The sequence below is a fragment of the Acanthopagrus latus genome, chromosome 8 (assembly GCF_904848185.1).
Source record: "Acanthopagrus latus isolate v.2019 chromosome 8, fAcaLat1.1, whole genome shotgun sequence".
In the NCBI taxonomy this organism is placed as follows: domain Eukaryota; kingdom Metazoa; phylum Chordata; class Actinopteri; order Spariformes; family Sparidae; genus Acanthopagrus; species Acanthopagrus latus.
This window is the reverse complement of record NC_051046.1, coordinates 4078768-4101107: the sequence shown is the minus strand read 5'-3', so window position 1 is coordinate 4101107 and position 22340 is coordinate 4078768. Positions and strand designations below refer to the sequence as shown.

General features: G+C 45.0%; 1 protein-coding gene across 6 annotated transcripts in view; it reads left to right on the top strand.

Moving 5' to 3' along the window:
• LOC119024378 (serine/threonine-protein kinase BRSK2) overlaps positions 1–22340 on the top strand; it is a 176715-nt gene that overhangs the window by 78491 nt on the left and 75884 nt on the right. The gene's annotated exons all lie outside the window — the stretch shown is intronic.

The following is a 22340-nucleotide window of genomic DNA, read 5'->3' as shown; positions in this document are numbered from 1 at the left end:
AATTAGTTTGACCTGAAAACGAAAATAAGTGGCTCTTTCATCATAATTATGCTTTTACACGAAGGTTCGACTCATATACATTTACAAAATAAGCCTAGGTTGCGTTTTGGTGAAAGTTTCGCTTTAACTGACAATTAAAGCTACACAAATAACACAAAAAGTGGTAAAAATGTGGAATTATTCTTTAAAAAGATGCTCCTACAAGGATCCATGAAGGTATTTTTAAGTATGTGATTCTCCACCTATAGAAGGATGAGGATGATTCCTTTCAGAGTAAAATACACAGTGAGGTGAAGGAAAGAATCAGACTAGAGGCGTGTTAATGTTTTGTGCAAAGTCATTCTTGTCTGTGTCAGGATCTGGTTTGATTGTATGGCAGATGTTGATATATTCTGGTCGTCTGGATGCACACTCACATCTGCCGTTCAGGTTCAACATCTGATTCCTTTTTCCTCTCCTCTCTGCTGAGACTATCCCACCCAACAACTTTTCAAAAAGATGCTTCTCTGCCGCTTAAAAACTTTCTCCCTGTGATCATGGGGACAGAGATGGAGGGATGGGTGGGGGGGGGAGTGAAAGAGTGTCACACTGTGCTGAGCGAGGTGGAGGGGGAAAGAGCAAGGGGAAAATCTCTTACATGAAATGAAAAAAAAAAAAAAGGAAGACAGCAACATCTGTGCGGGAACTTCAAACAGCCTTTGAAAGGCAAAATGTGATTCCGTTCGGGATTCTCTGGCTTGGTAAACAGCCGGGTTTTATTTTGGAAGTCAGTTGGAGTGTGTGTGTGTGTGTGTGTGTGTGTGTGTGTGTGTGTGTGTGTGTGTGTGTGTGTTTTTAGAGGAGGGGTGTTTTGCAGGGGATGGGGGACTGTCAGAGCTGGAGTCAGAGAGAGAGAGAGAGAATAACACATTGAGGAGGGATAAGGGCTTTAACTGCTGAGTGCAAAGTCCAGTGATTGGCGGGGATGTAATACAGTGTAAATCCACCCTAACCCCGGTTTATTCACTTTTTAACGCTGACACGTCGGCCTTCTTAATCACTTCGTTGTCATCTGTGATTTTTGTCGGGATCTGCTTGGTCATGAAATGTGAGGATAACGAAATGTTCTGTTCTGCTTATCTTATACTTTAAGATCACTAACCTTGTTTCTCTCTCTTTTCTCTCTCTTTCCTGCTCCTCCTGTCTGGATGGAACGACACCACCTCTTCCTCCTTCTACACGTCTATCAGGTAAGAAACAGGCAGCTGCTGCTGATGAATCAGCAATTATTGAAAAGTTGCTTCTGAACAGATGCTGTAACCAAATGTTGTGGTGATGGAGTTAAAGGTGCACTATGCAATTTTTTTTTACGGGCCTATAAACAAAAACGACAGAGACAGAGCTGCTGATACAAGGAGGAACAGTTTGTCAGAGCGAACATGAGTTTAAAAATGTAGTTTAAAGCCCAAATGTGGAAATCACAGTGGACTGGGGGTCCAGATCTCCACTTCCTTTGAAAAAACAGCGAGTTTTCCTTTTCAGTAGCCTATCATTGTAAGCATATGATTTTAAATGATGTAACAATATGCACTGAAAGCTAATTTTGGTGCAAAACAATGTGTTTTTTAAGTTTTTAGAAGTAGACTGGGTCCCCCCCTCATCTGCCTCACAATGGTTTGTACTAACCTGCACTTCCACTCACATAACTGCAGGTTCTCACTGTTTGGTGGTGGCTGAGCTGTAGTCATTAGCTACATTGCATTAAGTTAACTGAAAACAAAAGCTGCGTAACATTTGTATAAACTTCTACAAATCAATCAAACACATTTACGGTTATATTCAACCAGACGACATTTTGTTTAGTCCTCATGTTTGAATCTTGTGCTTCCATGCAGCCACAGTTTTGGTATTTTTGAAGTTTCGTCTTCTAACATATTTTGTTACAACCTTGAATTATTCAGTGTAGTATAATAGCAGTCATCAGCATTTCTTCTATATACATTAATACAGCAGTGACCCCTTCGGCAACTGCTCTTGGGAATCTTTCTTGTTGTTAAACCCATATGTTTCCATTTTTATAGGCAATTTAGTGGAGCAAAACAGGCTTGTTCTTTGGTTTATGGTGGGTTGAGAACAAAAACTGCGTATCTAGACGTCCCACTGTTCAAAAATATGCATATAAGCACATGTAACTTTGAAGGTGACTTAAGTTTGTTTTTCTATTCAAGGACAGAGGCAGAAAGAAAAGCCTCAGCAGGGAGAAGAGATGTCAGAGAACCAACATGCAGCTTACAAAAGCCGAGTCTGACTTGAAATAATCGCGATGGAAAGGACGCAGTTATCAGACTCATTTATTTAAAGGAAAACAATTTGCAGAGATGTCAAGGCTGACACTACACGCTGAGCTCAGATCATTTTATTCCTAAGTAGTTCCTTTTTAGATACATGGCCGGCTTTGAAAATAAGAGTAAACAGGAAATGTCACTCTTCTTTGTGGAGGAAAAGAAAGGTTGGTGGTGACAGTGGCTGCCGAGGTCGGTGTGAATATGCGGTTTCTTATGCGGCTTCTTCAGTCTGGTGGACATGATACGATGTGGTGGCAGCCATACTGGCGGCTACGGTAGATCAGCCGGTGCTCACGTAGGGGATGGCTCTTGGGTTTCTTCAGCTCCCTCGAGAGCTCTGGATCTGAACCCGCGACGTCTCGGGGGGGAAGCCTGTTTCCACACTCGTGCCAGTTTTCACACGCACGAGCAAAACCAAGACTTCTCTGTGACGTCCTCAAACTGATAAACTGAACTGAAAGCAGATGTTTACCTGCTGTTAGACAGCCTACTCCAGCTCACAGGACTGAAAATGAAATAGCTTTGCATTAGTAATGAACTCTAAAACTAAAGTGTCACCTGATTAGAGCGGAAGATGGAGTGAGTGTTTCAAAGACCCCGCGAGGGAAATTGAGTCCCATAAAATGTCTTGAACTGACTGTTGAAGACCGGCTTATCTTGGCTTCTGTAATGACGAAGGTGCCGTTCATCAGTTTGTCAATGAGCTTTCAACAAGACCTCTAGTGTCGCCACAGTACTTAGATGGTGTATTGATAGACGGAGCAGTGACGTGCGGGTAAATGTCAATACAGCAAAGTGTGCGACTGTATGTGTCTCGCTCTCTTTTCCCGCATCTCACTCTGCTGCTCCAATCACATTTTTTGTTTCCCTGCTCGCTTCTTCTGTGTCATTCTCCTCTCCAATCGTTCCTCTTCATTGGCTGAGGCAATAGCCGTCATTGTGTGTGTGTGTGTGTGTGTGTGTGTGTGTGTGTGTGATGGAGTGGAGCGGGGCTCTGCAGTGAGGTGATGGTATGTGAAATCACTGACATTACAGACGCTGGGGGGTGGAGGTGGTGGAGGTGGTGGCGTTTCCACTATGTCCTCTAATCGACAGGCGCACGCCATCCATGTGCCACATTCCCCTTCACCTCCATCGCCCCTCTTCCCTCTCCGCCCAACTGTCTCTCCTTCGTCTTCTCACCCCCTTATTTTTCATCCTCGTCCTCTTCTTCTCCCCGTCTCCCCCCCTCATCCTCCCGCCTCGCTCCTCTCCTAGCAACAATAGCGCTGTCTTCTCAAGAGTGTCAGCATCCCCGTGACTCCACGGATCACTCGCTCTCTGAAGCCCATGTGTGTTGTTTATTTATTGTTTTTCCGGTTTATCTTTATATCCAGGATATCCCATATTCTCTCTTTCTCATTATCCCTTTTCCCTCTTCCTGTCTTGTTGTGTTGGCTGTTCCTCTTTTCTCTGCGTCTCTGCAGTAAAATCACAGTGGCTGGACAGGATTGCAGTGACTGCAAAAAAAAAAAAAGAGAGAGAGAGAGGCCATCATAAAAAACGAAAGACAGAATGGGGGTGAGATTGAAAGCAATAGAAAGAAGGGCAGAGGAAAAAAACAGAATCACAAACAGAGATGGAGAGAGAGAGCAAGAGAGAGAGAGAGGCATCAAGTATAAACAAAGTTAAGGGGAAAATGTAAAGGATTCTTCTGGCAGAGATGTGTGGAGAGTCGGGAGGAGAGTGTGAATGAAAACAAGGGCAAGAATATAGGCTGGATGGGGGGATTGAGGCAACGGTGCAGGTGAAAGGGAGCCCCCAACTGGCTGGAGCTGGTACTGGGACCCAGCACCCCACCTCCTCCTCCACACATGCCGTCCTCCTCTCCTGCACCTTCTCCCGACTGTCCCTCTCAGACGAGGAGAGCCATCACGTTATAGGGTCACAGATGATGCTCACTGCAGATTAGTGGTAATCTCACCCTCCTCCTGACCGCCCGCGCCACCACGTGCGTCTAAGTATATGCTTGCAGGACAGTTTGCATCCCACTTAGAGACGCAGCTACAACTCCTCGGACTGTAATCCCCCCTCCTCTCTCTCTCTCTCTCTCTCCGTCTCTCTCTCTCTCTCTCTGTCTCTCTCTGTCTCTCTCTCTCTCTCTCTCTCTCTCTCTCTCCGTCTCTCTCTCTCTCTCTCTGTCTCTCTCTGTCTCTCTCTCTCTCTCTCTCTCTCTCTCTGTCTCTCTCTCTCTCTCTCTGTGTCTCTCTCTCTCTCGTTCCTCTCTCCACTCTCTGTTCTCCATCCCTCTTTACTTCCCGTCCCTCCCTATCTGCACTTGAGCGCTGCACCGAGCGAGAGTTATCAGGCGATTTGCGTCATCGGCTCCGGGCAGAGTAGGCCTTGGGTGTGTGTGTGTGTGTGTGCGTGTGTGTGCGTGTGTGTGTGTGTTTGACCTGAACTCTGCACAGCAGTTGAATGTTAAGCTCTGTGTGTATTTCTCATTATTGCAGCAGTGCAGAGGCCGCACATGGAGGATAAAACTGATGTGTCATCTTTGCATATATGCAAATTCACAGGAGCGTTATTTAGCACACACACACACACACACACACACACACACGCATGCACATACACACATACACATACACACACACCCACAAATACGCCTCCCTCCCTTTACTTTAACCTCCGGTGTGGACCACCCATCAGTGTCCATCATAAACCACTTCTCCCGCTATCTTGTCTCCATAGCAACGCCATAGCAACCCGTTACTTGCAGAGCCCTTGACATGAACCCGACCCGCCCCTCTCCAACCTCCCCATCTGTCATCAGTGGCTGAGAGGGTTGTCCATCAAGCGCACCTGACATCTTGATTGGCAGTCGCTGCTCAGACATTCACGAAGAGTGCGTCTCTTCAGAATGAGACGGGCCCGTGAAGGACGAGCACAGGAATGCAGAAATTGGTTTATTGTTTGAGCGCCGGTGTTTCCCGATCGCCAGCGGGAAACTTACAAAAGGTCGGGAAGGGTAAACGCAAAGGTGTTTTGAAAGGTGTTCGGTCAAATCTGCACTTCTGTCTTTGGTTGTCAGGTGATGTAGGATGTCCAAACTGCCTCACGCACTCATCCATCACAGATGTGCAACATGCATCATGCCACCCTGACGGACTCATTCACTGCAGCTACAGCAGCGCACACATCCCTGTTCAGTGATGTACAACATGTAATGAGCATGTCAGGGATACCTCCCGTGTCTGCAAGGGCTCCTCTGACAGCTTCATGAGCATTACCATGATATATAAAAGCTATCATCAGCCCTGCAAACATGACTGATGCTCCAGCAGTGTCTGCACTGACACTGGGCGGTGATACTGTGCGTGTGTGTGATTGGATCACTTAATGATACAAATCGACCGCGTGTTTGAGCGATACTTGTGTCCTCGTGCCCGGCTGCAAAGCGCTCTTGTATTATTGACAATACACACACGCATTATATATACAACAGGCATGCACACACACACATTGCTGCTCATCAGTGTGTGTGTGTGTGTGTGTGTGTGTGTGTGTGTGTGTGTGTGTGTGCAACAGATGGGGGGAGTTGCTGTGGCTGATCAATACGTCTTCAGCCGCTCTGACTGTATCATTATCATTTTAATGACTGCAGTATTTCCCCTCGCTGATGGCCTTCCAGATAAACAAGGAAACAGCAGAGGTCTCTAAAAGTTCACAGCTGCTGTATTCAGCCAGAGGGTCGCAATCAGGCGTCACGTCGTGGCCGATGACATCTTGAAAATGCCAAACAACTGATGGAGACAGTACAGTTTCTTAGATTATATTGAATCTGTTTGTTTTATTCTACTGACAAATCCAAGTTGCGAATTTGCCTCATAGGGATGACTAACTAAATATAAGTTAGATTTTATATATTAGGCACTGGTCATGATGCTAAAGGGCAAATTAATAAATGAACTTGACCATAAGAAATATTTTGAATAAGTACTGTGCAATATGCTAATGCTACTGTGCTAGCTAGCTTGCTTAATCAGTCAAGAGGTGCATTTTACATTAGCAAAAAAATGTTTCAAGCTTATTTAATCGATCGCCTGGAGATGAGCAACAAAATGGCAACTATAGGTGACTCATAGAGGGTCAAAATCACTACAATAATGATATGAATGAATCAGTGCTCATTGTAAAAATAATTATGATATTCTTGATCTCTTTCTGGTGAATATCTTTGTCCTCTGCACACCCAGGGAACCTGTGTCGAGTGTACAGGAAGCACAGTCCATCAGTCGTTCAAGTGTATTTCAAGTTTAGTTTTTCTTTCTCTTAAGTAGACGTGTGTCACTCCGGCTGGAGGAGCAGACACAGGACCGATACATAGAAAGTTAAGGTAAGAGTAGATCAGAGAGCTTCCATATAAACATGTGGATGTTGTGGGGAGAACGTGATCATGGCGACTTCTTTCACCTCCTCGGGTTTGTGACTACATCACTTGGGTTCTCCTCACTGATGAAGTGAACGAGTTAATGTCAGGGGTGACGTTCCCCACACAGGTTTATATAATATGAGCCTTTATGTAACATGAGAGAGTGCTTAACATGGGGTGAAGTCCCACGTGTGATCATGTCTGGCTGCTGGATTAACCTCGGATGAAAGAATCATTCCTGTTATTGATTCATTTTGATGATTATTTCTGTGAAATGTTAGAAAAGGTAACGTCTTCATTTCGTTATGCTTCGGCTGAACAACGGTCCAAACCCAAAGAGTTGTTGTCTGTTTATTGTGCCTTGAAACAGGGAGAAGCTAAAGTTGAACATATTGTTGATTATTTTTCGCTGATGACAGAATAGACAACAGCTTCAGTTTTCAGCACATTACTCTGAACCATTCTGAGCATTTAAAAACAATAAATTGATTCTTCTAAGCTGGAACAAAGAAAGTTGTCCTTGACCTGAAGTGCAAACTAAAGTGGCTCATGGGTATTGATCCAATGGCGATAGCATCCTTGATTACAATAGTTACACTCAAAACTGGTGGAATCAGCTTATTAGATAGAAAAAGGGATTAAATGTCTGTCTGATGGAAGAACTGATAGTTTCGTTAAATCAATTAATAAAATCAGTGCTTAAATCAGAGGCTCGTTACAGAGACATTAAGCTTGTAAAGAAGTGAGCCTCAAATAACTGATGCTGTCAACTTTTAAAGGTTGGCTTTAGCTGTGGATGTTCATGTAGGAGGGTGAGATGGAGAGAAGGGAGGGTGGAGAGATGGTGTATCCTATAGGGTGTGTGTGTGTGTGTGTGTGTGTGTGTGTGTGTGCCTCATGGCGTGTGTGCTCAGGCTCTCAGCATGTATCTACTCCTGCGGTCCTGTATGTGGTGACAGGCTGACATCAGAGTAAAAGCCCCCTGAAGTCGTGTTGAACAGATGCCTCGCTGCTCTCAGTTTCCCTGGTGGTGTAATACGAAGACCTGGAGTTCTGACTTCCTCGCTCTTCCTCTCTTCCTCTTTCTCTCTCTCTCTCTCTGTCTTTCAAATTTACTCTTATTGAATTATTAAACTTTGCTGTTCGTTCTTCAGTCATCATACTTCTTTGACTTTTTTTTTCACTTCATCTCTTTTTGCTCTTTGCTATTCAGGCAGAGTTTTCCCTCGGCTTCTTTGTTAGACAGCTTACTTTCAGATCCGTCTTTGTTCCGTAAGAAAAGGCCAGGTGAAATGGACTCTCGGTGAAGTGCCCTTGGTCTTCCACTTTGTGTGTGTGTGTGTGTGTCCAGTGTGTGTGCATCTGCACTTTTTTGTACAAGGCAATGTTCCAACCCCTGTGACGTGAGTCCTGTCTCTGAGAAAGCAGGCAATCTGGGCCTTGGCTTTTCTCCAGAACCGCTTTCATTTCCATTCAGCAGTGGGATGTTACTCACTGGAGCACACATGTGCACACAGACACACACAGAAACACACACACACACACATATAAACACACAGATCACTGATAATTACACACAAACTCGAGTGTTCAGACGTGGTTGGTGGCCAGCCTTTTTTTTGCCTTAGAAAGACTTTCTTCTTTTTCTCCCTCGTCTTTTGGAGTTGGATTATTTTCCTACACTTTATATGAGCATAGACACACAAACAAACAAACTCTCTCACACACACACACGCACACACACACACACACACACACAAGCTGTCGTTATTATGGTAGGAGTGCATGATGCAACAGCGGAGCCATCCCTCCTTATGTCCCCTGGGTGGGATGGGGGTGGGGGGGTTTGCAGAAGAGAGAGCAACGTATCGGGCAACAACAAAAATAAGGGGGGACTGAGTGGGAAGGAAGAGTGACTGATTGACTGAGGAGAGGGAATAGGGGACAAAGTGAAAATGATAGAAGGACTCGAGCTAGAGGGGGGGAAGGAAGAGACCGAGAGAGGGAGAGGGAGAGGGAGGGAGAGAGATCAGGCTTTCGGCGGCTAATAGAAATTCCCATGTTGCCTCATTGAGATGCAGCGGTGGTTTAGGTAATGAGCTAGCTGCCGCTGAAGCATTGATTTAGCCAGAAGAGTCGCTCAAATTATCCCACTCCTGGAGAGAGATGTCAACAGCTCCACCAATGGCTGTAGGGGTAATTAACAACACATCCTCCCAACATGACACCGCCCGCAAATCGGCATGTGTTGCATTCTGCTGCACAGGAGTCTTCCTCCGCCTACATCCCGTCTTCTTCTGTAGCCCCTCCCCAGCATATTAGCTTGTTATGCCATTAACATGCATCAGCATGTCATCAGCAGCAGTAGTTTATTTACTTTGAAAACCAAATCAGTTTTACTTGTTGAAATGCAGTTTCTACATGTGAAAATATATTTTATAAATGTCTTAAATTAAAGGTGACACGTTATGCTAATTTTCAACTTCATAAGTTTATTTTGAGGTTACTGCTAGAATAAGTTTTCTCATACCGGCCAGCGCTGCAGCTATGTATTCCCCCTGTGTTTTAGCTCCTGTCTCTTTAAGACTCCTCCTCTGATTGGTCAGCTCACACACGCCTGAATCAGCATAGCGGAGCAACATCAGAGCAGCTGTGCTTAATCATTCATTATGTGCCAAAAAAGCAGCTGGGCATATTTTATGCAAATGTGTGACATGGTGGCATCATTATGTGATGTCACAAAGTCACAGACTTTAAGCCGGGACTACTGACGAGGCGTTTCAGGAGCAGCGTTTTCTGTGGGAGAGGGGAGCTTCTGTTGGTGCAGGCTTTGACCTTTTTCTCTTTCAAAATCTTTACATGCACATGAACTGATGTAAAACACTGAGGGAAAGGAGAAAAAAGTATAATAAGTCTCCTTCAACATTTGACACCTCAAAATGTCATTTCCACCGGTGAGAACTAAATTGCTGCTCGTCAGGCCGACGTTACAAAGGCTTGCCATAGTCACAATCCTTTTTTTAACATGTGGACGTTTAATTGTAGATATCTGTAATCGTCACTCTTACTAGAGGAAAAAAAATTACTGATATCTATAATTGAATTGAACAAATGAAGATCTGTTTTGACTTGTCGAACTGTGATTTTCTAAATGTGAAAATATAATTTTACATGTCAACCTTGTTTTACAGAAATCTTAAATTAACATTTTTCACATGTTGAGATGACATTTGCACGAGTGAAAACCAAATCCCGTCAAGTCAGCACTACTTATTAAATGTTAAAAAGGGCTTTTCCAAAGGTTTGCTGGTGGAAGCATAGTGAGTGAATCCATGTTTGACTAGAAGAGGCAGAATTGCAGGTGAAATATCAGTGAAAAGGAAAAAAAAACTACTATTGCTTGCACATTGCTTGAGCATGAAAGTATGAAAAGAGTATCTAGGTGGGAAAATCAGCTCTGAGCAAAAGAAAAAAAATAATAAGAGTCATGTCTCTTTAAGATAATATGCAAATGAGCATGTATGACTACGTGTTATCGTGCTCTGCAATATGTGCGTTTAACATGGATTATGCATGGATGTAAAAATAGCAGAAAACAGGAGAATGTTCCAAAATCAGATGAGTCATGTTCAGCTCGGCTCAGCTCTTAGACCGGTGGTGTCTCTGAACATGGGTGATAATAAACATTTGTGAAAAAGAAAAGGTACCCGAGAGAGCTTTGGTCAGATTGTGTATCCTGTAAATTAGTTGTACTCGTGGCACGATGACACAGTGAAGTTTCAAGTGTCTTGTCTCCAGTGATTGGATCTATTGTGCGATCTCAACCTCTGAAGTCCTGACGAAGTCAAAGCGCCTCGATCTGTTTGGTGTTTTCAGTCGCGCTAATTGTAAAATGAGAAACGACTGAATTAACTCCGGAGAATAAACACAATAAGGATCAACAGCTGGTCAGGAGCAGCCTGTGCTACATTGTCTGCCTGGGATATTAGACATCGCTCTTCTTTTGTATATATGGTATAGTAATATGAGACGGTGGAAGCCTCCTGTGCTGTACTACACCCCCCTCGTTCTCTCGCACACACAGATGCACACATCTCGTCTCCATTGTTTCCGATTGAACCGTACACTAATGGTGAAGCTTTGACACTTTGACCTTTCTCCCGCGCCGCGTTTGTTCTACGCTAGTCGAGTATAAAAGGCTGTGCGCAGACGTAGGTAGGAGGAAGAAAAAGCTGGTGGAGGAAACCAATTTTCCAGTGTTTTTTCAGAAGTGTCTGAGTGTGTATGTGTGGCTCAATGTCACGCGCTGGGGGGTTGGATCCCTACCTCGAACACACACAGACTCTTCCCCTATAGATGCCCTCAGTCCACACACACCGTTGGTACGTAAAGGAACAACCTTGTGCATATCGACCATAATAGAGGCGTTTGTGCTCGACTTCCTGCTGTTATTTCCTTTTTTATCCTCTTATTTATGATGGGGCTGAATGTCAAAAAGCTGTGTAAAGCCAATTTTTTTTTTTTTTTTTTTTAAACATAAGTCCGAAAAGAAAATACAGATGCCTCGGTTTGTTGTTTGTCCAGTTTTGTGTGTGTGTGTGTGTGTGTTTTCCTTCAGCTGTGTGAAGTTTTGAACCTTGGAGTGGGCGCTCCTCGCCGTTCCCTGCTAAAACATCACAGCGAGCCTCATTTTCAGTCCATGCGCACAAGCTGTCATCTCCCCTGCCGGCCCTAAAGTGGGAACGCAGCACCCTCATTGCCAATTAAACTCCAATCAACAAACGAAGATGGAGTGAGACATCGAATTACATCCAATATCCTCTCCCATACTCAAGCCTGTCTTTGCCAGCCACAAATTAGCTTACAAATTAAGACGGGAGAAGTCGCGTTGCCAGATAACAGCGAAGTAACATCCTGCCGCCGTCTTGATGCGTCGGTCCAACTTGGATCCAGCTTCCTGCCGTCTCTTGATGTGCGGAGAAGTTTTTTCGGTTGAGCCTCGACCGTCCATCCATTTCAGTCTCCACCCAGGAGATAGCTATTAAGACGGGTTGATGAGTAACCATCTCGTAGAAGTCTGCTCCGGCTTGATCCATGTTTGATAATGAAGATGTTGCATAGACAACCCAAACATTGTTAATTAATGAATTAACTCTGAACGCTGAATTATAGATGAGGCAAGGTTTGATTAATTGCTTCTCAGAACCAGATTTCCTCTTCCAATCTCTTTTCCAGCCCACTCGATTGGCCTCTCTGCACGACTTGTACGCCAGAATCCGCGTTTCTTTCTTGCGCGCACGCGTTCGAGCACACGCGCGCCTGTCTGAGTAATACAGCAAGAGCGCACCGCCGCTGCCAGCGTGTCTTTCTGCGGTTACGGCGGAGGTTTTGTAATATTATCCAGTCAGATGTTTAATAATTCATACTCTTATATTGGGGGTTATCTAACACATGACAGGCAGACAGTGCGCAGCTCTTTGAGTGGTGTCTAGGGGCTCCTCTCGCTGTGAAGCCTATCAGAGAGTCATCACCGAGCCACCAATCCTTAGCTCATCATTTCGCCCTCTTTATTTGACTCCCGTCTCCGCGGAGAAGCGTGCCAGCACATGTTTAGCATACGCACACATATGTTTTTTCAAAAAATGACACACATGTGCACGCCGGTAACATCATTTTGTGTGGACATCCTGTCTATATAGTGTGTGTGTGTGTACATACGAGTGCACGTGTTTGTCCCGTCTGCTGCAGTTGCTGCATCGGGGCCTGGTGTGTCTAATTAAAAGAAGCCTGCTTGCATTATTCATGAGGCTGTAATTATACATTCCTTTTGCTGATCCCCAGTCAGAGGCATTAAAAATAGATCTGAGTCTCCGCGCCCCGCCCTCCTCGGCCCCACTTTCTCTCCGTGTTTTGACTACGTCTCTCTCCCGGCGTCTCTCTATTTATCTATCCTTCATCACAGTGTTTCTTCAATCTCTCATTGTCGCAACTGTCTTTAAAAAAAAACAACAAAAAAAACCTCTCATCTCTCCCATATCTGCCCGCCGTGGCTTCATTCATGTTTGCTCTGATGTTCCCGTTTGGGATTGGGGCAGAACATTCCTCTGACAGTGTCACTCTCGCTCGGCTCGGCGGCCTGAACTCCAGTCGCATCGGGGCCAGAATTTCGAGTGGAATATTTTGAATCGGCCGTGACATCTCGGCAGTAGAGACTCAGAAGAGCAGAGATATCGCTGCCTCTGATCAGCTTAATGGGGAGACTGTCTCCTCACAATAGACTGAATCACTGCCCAAAAACTTCGTCCTGACTTTTTTAATGTATTTTTTTTATTTGCATGTTTAATCCACAAAATCTGCAGCATACGCAAATGGAAGATGGCGTCTGTATAGATAAAGTGCAGTGTGGATGAATGGCAAACATGAGAATATTCGATATATCGTATGTGCCATATGTTCGAGCAAGTCATCCAGGAACTTCTCACTCAATCAGACATATGACAGCCTAAACTTTTCTTAGATATTCTCTGCTGTGTAGTCACATGTTACTTACCTCTGGCAATGAGACTTGTTTGCCTTACCGGCAGCAGAGAGCGCATCTTCCACCGTGCAGGTGATGAGCTTTGGAGGTGTTTGTGCATACATTTACATACTGATGAGGCGGGCGCTGAAATGGGCGGGGATTCTCTCAGATCTGCCAATCACGGAGCTCGTAAGATGACTAAGGGCATCGCTCAGTCGTCGCTGCCTTTGGGCGACGCTCTCAGTCGTTCCCATTCTTGTTCTTGTTTCAGAACGTGAGAAATGGAGCCACTCAGGGACTTTATCGCCCTACGCCACATTTCTCTGTTTGTGTTGGTGGGGCTGTGTTATGTAAATGTAGTCATGTGTTTTGAATTGGCTTCTCAAACTCCTCACATACGTGTGTCCCCTCCCCCTATAACCCAAATAGCAAGGAAAACAAACATGCAAGCTGAAACACAGTACGTACACTTACAAACTCACACAGGGAGCAGATGCTGTGGAGCATACTTCACTGTGTTGGTTTACAGTATAGCTTCATAAAAATGTTAAACAGTTACAGAGATAATCAAAAGTTAATGGTGACAGACTCGATTCTACAAAACTGAATATTTTAAAACTAACAGGTTGAAACGCTCGTATCTTTACCTGAGCGACCGGTCACACATCGGTGCCGCTGTGAGCAGAGTGTTGAACTGTTCTGTGCAAAGACTGAACATGCTGATGGAGGAGAATTAGTTTCTAGCTGGACCAGAGCTAAAACTGTCAAGCTGAGTTATTAAGAAATAATAATGGAGTGAACTTTCCATCACATAACAGCGTAAAGGCACATTTTTAAAGGCTGGTGTAAAAACAGTAGATTGGAACAGGAAGAAGTCCACAGCTGATTGATCAGATTACCGTCCACTTCCTGTTTTTGTCTTTTTTTCCCACCCTGTGTTCAGCCGTGTTTCGTTAGTTAGTCATCTTCTGTGTTTTTCTTCTGCGTCTCCTGTGCTCGTTCTGTTCTGTTCTGTCTGGTACCCAGTGCTGTTGTGTTCCTGCCAGTTAGTATTTTGTATTTTTTTTGTACTTCGTTAGTTCCTGGATTTGCCCCTGTTTTGCAAATTTTGTTCTTTGGATTTCAGCTTTCTTCAGTCAAGCTCACTTTTAGTTTTTCTGCCTGCCTGCCCTGGTATTTTACATTTGGGTCCTTTTTTGATATAAATAACATTTCTGCTTCCGCTGGTAATGATTTCTTATATAAGTGATCATTGATATAATTGGTCCCCACCCTATTTGAATAAGGACGGAAATGAATGAAGTAAGAAATTCAAATGCTTTTGACTAAGGTACCTTATCCCCGACTATCTCCAGGGTGCCCTTGAAAGAAGAAATAACTCCAGTTTCTGTGTCAGCACAGTACCATTATTATTTGAGTAGAGAGTTAACTTATGAGGGAGCTTTTGAGCAAATGTCTTATTTCAGGCCAAATAAACAGTTTTCTGTATGCATGCGTCAGTGTGCCTCCCTCCTCGCTCCAGCACTCCAGGGCTAAACTGCTCTTCCTGCTTTTGAAGCTGTTCTGTTGGTCTGGGCCTCTGTTGTTACTGATGTTGTTGCCGTTGCTTTGGCTGGAAGGGTTTAGAGGGCTGCACGGGGAATTCAGCCTGGGTAGACTAACGTCACGGCTGACTGAAAATGTAACAGAGAGAAAAAAAAAAAAAAGAGCGAGAAGAGGAGGTGGAGGAACGGAGGAGATGCAGAGCTTTAGTGAATGAAGAAGGAGGAGAGAAGCGGTGGGAGAGAGACAGACAGAGCGCATTCACCGAGTAGCGAGCGAGCATTGTTTGATCTCCGACACGCCGTCTCCCTCCTGCACTGTATGACTCAACAGCTTTCTGCTGGTGTATTCCCTCTCTGTCTTTCTTCTGGATAGATGAGAGGATGAATAGATGCGAATGAGTCAGAAAGCGCTGATGGGTAGAGAAGGAATGAGGGCAGAACTTGCGCCCAAACATAGTGGGGGGGGGGGGAGTACAGGGGGGGGTAAATAGATGACGAAACGGGAAGGGAGAGAAAGCAGAAAAGCGTTTGGAAATAGAAATAGTTGACAAAAGAGATATTCTGCCAAGGATCCACATATCAACATCCAAAGTTTTATACAATGGAACAGGAGAAAAGGTTGTCAGAAAGCAGAGATTGTGTGGGAGGGATTCACTACATATGAAGGTCATAGATGTGATTAGTATTTTGTCATCAGCGTACAGAAACTGTAACTAAGAAAATTCTGTCTAGCTGCAGGGAGAACATGTATCTCTACACCCACATATATGTTTGACTGTATTTAGTGTAGAAATGTAAGTACTTATGTGTGCAGCACATACAAACTCCTGCCCTTTGCCCTGGTGGGAGGGGATTCCCACGCCCTGCTGCAGGGGCTTTCCACATAGCCACAAGAAGCAGGAGCAATAAGCCCCGCTATCACATTGTGTTTCCTTTCAAATACTGATCCCAGAGCAGAGCTGTAGCCCCCACGTACAGCATTCGGGGTTAGAGAGCAGAAGTGGGAAGCAGCTCACAGATCTGTGCCTAAGGGCAACGAGCTTCTCAGAGCCAGCGCCTCAGGGAGAGAAAGCTAAGCCAGCATAAGCTACTACCATCTGCCAGCATTGGCTTAGGGCTTCTGAAAGATCAAGTTTGAAAGTGAGAGAGGTGTGCGAGTGGAGACATCTCTTTTTCATCCCTCTCTCTCTCTCTCTCCTAGTATCTCTTCCAGATGGAAATTAAGCTATCCAGTAATGATCCTTAACTGCATGGATGCCAGTGCTGTGAGGAGGATAAAGCAGAGAACTTGTGTTCGTGTTAGGTGTTGTGATGTGTTTGGTCGGATCATAAAGAGACTCTCCTGGGCTCAAGCAGAGTGTTCCTGTCCCCCTCTCTGCAGCTCGCCGTCGTTCCATCTCTGTATCTCGGATCAATGGCAGGTGAAATCAAGCGCACATCCAGCGTCCTTGGCCCGTCGCCTGCCTGCTCCTCCCCTGCTGTCCCAGGCACCATCCATTGATAAATTGACCACTGATCGGCATGCTTTGGATGCAGGAAAGATGAAGAGCTCTCACAAGTTAACACAGTGGGAGACGAGGGTTTCCTGGCAGCGTTAAGGGAAAGCTAACATGCCAACAAAGGGCCCACTGGGAACTCCCATAACAAGTCAAAGGATTTAAAGAAAGTGCTGCACACAGCTTTCACTTAATACTGAGCTTTTCTGATTAACTGCCCCACTGCAAAATCGTTTGGTACCCCAGAAGGTTACTAACTTCTTTCAACCTGATCGTGGTTTGTTTTAGAAGCGTGCGAGAGCGGCTTCAGAGCGGCTTGGATGGGATAAAGACTAAAGACCATATGTTGGTCGCAAATTGATACAGAACAATAGCATTTAGGATTTAGTAGCGTCTGTGGGTGATGTTGCATGCTGCAACCAACTGAATACCCCTCTTTTTATCTTTGTTACAGTAGCTGCTAAAAATGTGACAAATGTGAGAGGCCCACTAGAGATCCATAGACATTATTCCCAGGCCATTTTCCTCCAACTTCACACTCAGGGTGGGAAACTTGAATGCTGGGATAATGCAGTGCTGCTGTTTTCCAGGTAACAAATCAGTTAATCTGATGAATTACAGCGTCCCAATTGATCAGCAACTGAAAAGACAACAGAAAGAGAACATTTGGAGGTCATTTTGGGCTTCAGTAGACACATGGCGGACTCGCTGGAAGATGATGGGCTCCCTTTGACAATACAAAAGACTTATTAGAAGGTAATGGAAACACATTTCTCTTGTTCAGGTCGGTATGCACTAATAAAAACATAATTATGATTTTTTTAAGCTAAATAGATTCTCCTAGATCATGCACACTGGACCTTTAATCCCAAATTCTAAAAGTGTTTGTCATTTGAATGTTTGGCAGGAAGCTGCTTTGTTCAAAAAGTTCAAATGCTCCCCATAATTAATATAACCTGACAACCCTCAGAGATGTTTTCAGGACAGATGTCTGCAAATTCAGCGAAACCGCTCATGAAGAGACAGTGAAGTGACACAAAACAGCTCATTACCAAATCAACGCTGGCACATGGCTCAGTGATGCCGAGCAGGAGACGAGCAGCGGAATACGCTTTGTTTAAAAAAGGAAACTCAGCCAGTGTTGTTTCTTAATTGTTTTCATTAAGGAGGAGTTATCACGCAGTCATGGTTCCTGTCATTTTTTCCATCTTTCCTCCGTCTTCTTTTTCTTTCGCTGACTGCTTATTTCTGTCCCTTTCTCTGCCCCGCTTGTCCACAATGGTCGGCTCGACGGGCGCAATCAAGCTCTGATCTCTATTCTGAAACTTTATTATTCTTCCCTGATTTGTCAGAGCCAGCGGGGGAAACGATTGAACCATGACTTCCAAGCAATGCAGCAGCTTCTGGCACAGTGCAGCAAAACACTACTCAGCTCTGCTGCTCACTGAGCCACGGACCAAAGTTCTCATTCCGTGTCTTCCTCTGGCGGTCCCTCCACATTAGATCATTAATCACAGAGCAGCTCGGAAAGTGAAGAGTCCAGAGCCGGGATGGAGGCCTGGGGTCAGTCGATGGTGGCCTCTCCAGCCCATAAGTCCCTGGCTGGTGTCATTATTCTGACATTGTTGTGAAGGCGAGAGCTTTTGATGCTATTGATTTGGCGAAAGAGAGGAGGGATCGATGCACTTGCTGATTCAGTGGCGTTACAAACTCAGGTCAGCTGCACGGCCTGCTTTTGTCTACATGTGTGTTAATGAAAGGTGTGTGGGAGTGCTAGTCTGCATGTGTCCCCCTGGTCCAGTTAATAAATTACATGAATCACAACACAGTGCTGTCCTTCTCCCCAGAGGGGGAATACAAACACTCCTACACAGCGATACCAGCTGTACACACAGGTACAGATCCATAAACACACACCGGTTTGAAACGGCTGCTTTTAAAGTCTCAGAGTCTCAGATTTTCATCCCTCTGCAGCTACAAGAGATCAAAAATTCAAATGAAATGTATCCATATTCTCACACCCAGAATCATGCACAGACACTGGCAACTGTAATGGTAATCTTCTCTGTATCCGCCTCCCCTGCGGGGCTCTGATCCTTTGTGGTCTCAGTCAAAGCCTCACGTTTGAAGCTCTGTTCAAAGACAGCCTACCTGCACAGCCCAGCCAGATCCAGACGAAACCCCGGTGTCTTCCGCGATATCTCCCGAACAACTCCTCCCTTCACGCCCCGCCGCTCCAGGTTCAGCCTCGGCGTGTTCACTCGGAGCAGAGAGGTTTCCCTCCTGGGTATCGTCACAGACAGGCAGAAGGTGGATGAGTATCAGGCAATCACCTTTATTACAGGAGTTTAGATAAGAGGGAAGAAGAAGTGATTTGGGGTCGTGGATAGGTTGAGGTTAATTTGATATTGCAGTATAATTGAGATAAGTTAAAGGAGCCATTTGTAAGATACAGCAGGGTCAGAATTTTAGTTTCAAACGTTGAACAGATATTATGAAGAGAGTGTGAAGATACAGCAGTGTCGATGTGACGTTACAGATGTCTCTGTACTTTGTTTTCAGAGCTACTGAAGTCAGCATGCCTTTCACATCAGGCAGCCGACTCCAGTTGAGCTGGACCCCATCGCTCATGTTGACTCCCCGCTGTGACCCGAAGTCCTGGTCCAGGCAAACTCTAGAGCCACTGTCTCTGAGTCATGAGCTGAGTAGCTAACAGCAGCTAGCAAAGAGCAAAAGTTCCTCCAGTGACACGCTGCCCCCAATGTTTTTTAATCTCCCCTCAAATCCTGGCCCAACAAATTACACCTATAAATCACAATACAATTACTGTGAGAGAAATCTAATGTCCTTAACGGCGTGTGACTCCCGATGGAAGGAGTATGTTTGGGGCGAGAAAGACGCAGGGACGAATCATTGAGTGTAAACTGTTAGGATGTCAGCTGGAGAATTTATAGCTGCTGGTGGTGGTTTGAAAATAATAAAAGGGCTTTGATGGTGTTAAGGCTGAAAGTTGCCTGTGTGAAGTCTTTGTGCAGTAATGCAGAGAGCTGGGCAGCTGCAGCCGTCTCCACCGTGTCTCCAGCATCCTCTGCTACAAAGACAATTCTGTTTTCTTGAGCCAAACCAAAGCCAAAAGCCCAGAGATTTTTTTTTTTTCATTCATTCATTCATTGTCTGATTTGTTTTATTTATTAGTTTGGGGTTTTATTTTCTCTATTCTCGGTTGAAAGCAGTATCTGGGTTTCTTCTCCGTCTCTGATGCACACTTTGAAATAACGTACAAGCAAACAGAATGCACACGATGCCCACACATGATGCCTCGCTCGGGCTTGTTTTAGGTCTCCATTGAAAATATCTCTTATACTTTTTCCCAATAAAATACAACCATCTCTATCCATGCTAGCATCACAGCACTGCCTGTCAGAGACTGAAACATCTCAACAACTTTTTGAAAGTGTCCTACTGATTCCTGACTGACCTTCTTGTTGTGGCTGCTGGATTAGTTAAATAGCTTCAGTGATCTCCTGACTTTTCATTTAGTTCCATCATCTGGTAACATTTTTCAAAGTGATGGCAATTTTCACCAAAACATTAGACAAATTTGCATTAATGTGGGTCAGTGAGGCACTCGAATCTGCTGCTGCTGACACATTTGGTGATTTCCGCTTGCAAGTTGAATGTTTTGCCACGAGCAATAGTTCAATTAAGTCACTATGTGTATGTATGCTGGGTAACAGAGCCTTGTGCCTTATGCCACTTTATATTATGTACTGTGTAACTTCCTTTTGAGAGTTCATTTCAAGCCGTACACAAAGTGGCTGTAAAAGTCATAATGTGCCGTCTTCTCGTGCACATTTCCCTCCTGCTAATGTGTCCTCTGCTCACCAACACACAGGCGGCGGGGGAAGATGGATAGCGAGGCAAATAATCCGGTTAACTCTCCACGTGTTTGCAGGCAGATATTTTCTCTTTAATGTGTTTATCGTGACTTATGAGTTCCTCTATAGCAGCCATTAACATATGATTACCATCACAGGGCTAATGGCTTTGTCTGTTGTTCCCTCTCCTGCTCAACTGCCTCATCTCCCTTTTTCTAAATCTTTCTTCATCTTTTATCCCCCCCCCCCTTTTTTAGCATTTGCTTCCTCCAATGTTTCTCTCTGACTTTTCTCTCCATCATTCTGTCTGTCTCTCTCTCTCTCTCTCTCACGCCTCCTCTCCTCTGTGTCTCCACTCTCGGCCCCCGCGGCCCCTCAGCTCCCAAGCCGGAGCCTCGCTCCCACACACTGCTCTCCATTATTGCTTAATTATCTGTGGCCTGTCTTTTGAATAATATCCCGTCCCTGATTCTCAGTCCGTTTCCCTCCGTCGTTCACGCACTCCTGTTCTATTTACCGCTCTCCTCCCCTTCCTCCATCCCTCTCTCTCTCTCTCGCCTCCTTGACATCCTTCTGTGGCATCGGAGGACTTGTTACTGTAAGCCGAAGTTTTACCGCCTCCTCAGAGCCCATTGACTCTCTTCTGCCGGTTATTATAGAAATTGAAGCGTATGAGAGACCGTGGGGGGAGCGAGCCAAAAGCCCACGTTAAGTCTGGTTTGTGTCAGCTGGCCAGATTGATGCAGGACATTTCTATCTCTCTATCGACGTGTTTCTTCTTATATCGACTGCACCGTCTCCGTCTGAGGCACATTATAGTAACACTTATTCATTTAATCCCACTGTCTCCGTCTCTGCCAGCAAGAGAGAGGCAAGAAATCACAGCCCGTGCAGTTTTTTTCTCCACGTCGATGTTTCTGCAAATTCCCTGCGCCCGCCCATTAGAGAGCTCAAATGCTGCTCTTTACAAAGTTTAAAAAATAAAAAATAAATAAAAATCATCTTCTTTCGTCTCCGTGTCCCCGCAGCGCCCACGAGGTCATCGGGGGAAATCAATAAAAGAGAGAGCCGACGTTTGTTTTTGCGCAAGAGCTGTTTCAGTTTGTAAGTAATCTGCCTGATGCAAACGTCTCTCTGATGCGGTCCCCGGCAGAAAAAACGGATTGGCGGTGTCGTCACAGCTCGAATAAGCACCACTTTGTTCCACTGTAACTGGAGGGGTGTCCCTGCTCGTCTTCTACATTGTTTGTGGCTGATCATTTAACTTCAGACACCTGGGGAGATGCTTTTGCGGTTCCGTAGTGAATCACAGGATTTATAACGTGTCGGTTTTGATTTCAACACTGATGCTGCTGCAGAGGGCTCGTGTGTGAATCCCGGCAGAACTGAGTGGTGTCACGTACTCAGATCTAGCGGGTAGTAGCGGGTCACGTTTTCTTGCTGGGTCGTTAAAATGCGACATGCTTATTTCCTCTGCCGCAGTTTGTTGTTGCTTCTCTCTCGTCATTTTTAAGCCGCCAGTCAATAACGAGTCCCATTCGACAGCTGACCTTTGGCTTCGTAATGCTTCTGTTTAGCTTTTACTGTCTGTTAGGAGCGAACGCAACACGACCGCAGTGCAGCGGTGTAGTACATTATAGGAATCAATAACACAAATGGTCCACTCACTTACAGGCCTTTATGACTCAAATAAACCCGGGAGGGCAGTTTATTTAAGGAACTGTTTACACTTCAGAAGTCATTACCAGCATCCTGTACATGAGGTCACGAGCTGTTTCACTTCAGGCCCGTCAGTGCAGATTGGTCATAAAAATACGCTTTCTCTGTGTCATCGAAACACAGGCTGAGTGAGTGTACACACACGCCAACACCCTGGCTACAGTCATGGTCTTTGGAGCTTCAAGTTATATGTTTCGACACTAATATTCTTGTTTGTACAAACCAGGGATGTGGCATCTAAGCAACTTATCCAGGTTTTTGAATTGCATATAGTGGCTGAGATGGTGAGAAGTGATTATCACAAACCTGGACACCGTTATGATCATGCATACAGGGTGATGGACTGTGTTTTTCATGTTCTGTCTAAACATTGTATCCCAGATATAATCAAAAACAGGATAAGTCTCAAAACCAGGATACCGGTGCACATTTAAATACTGTCATT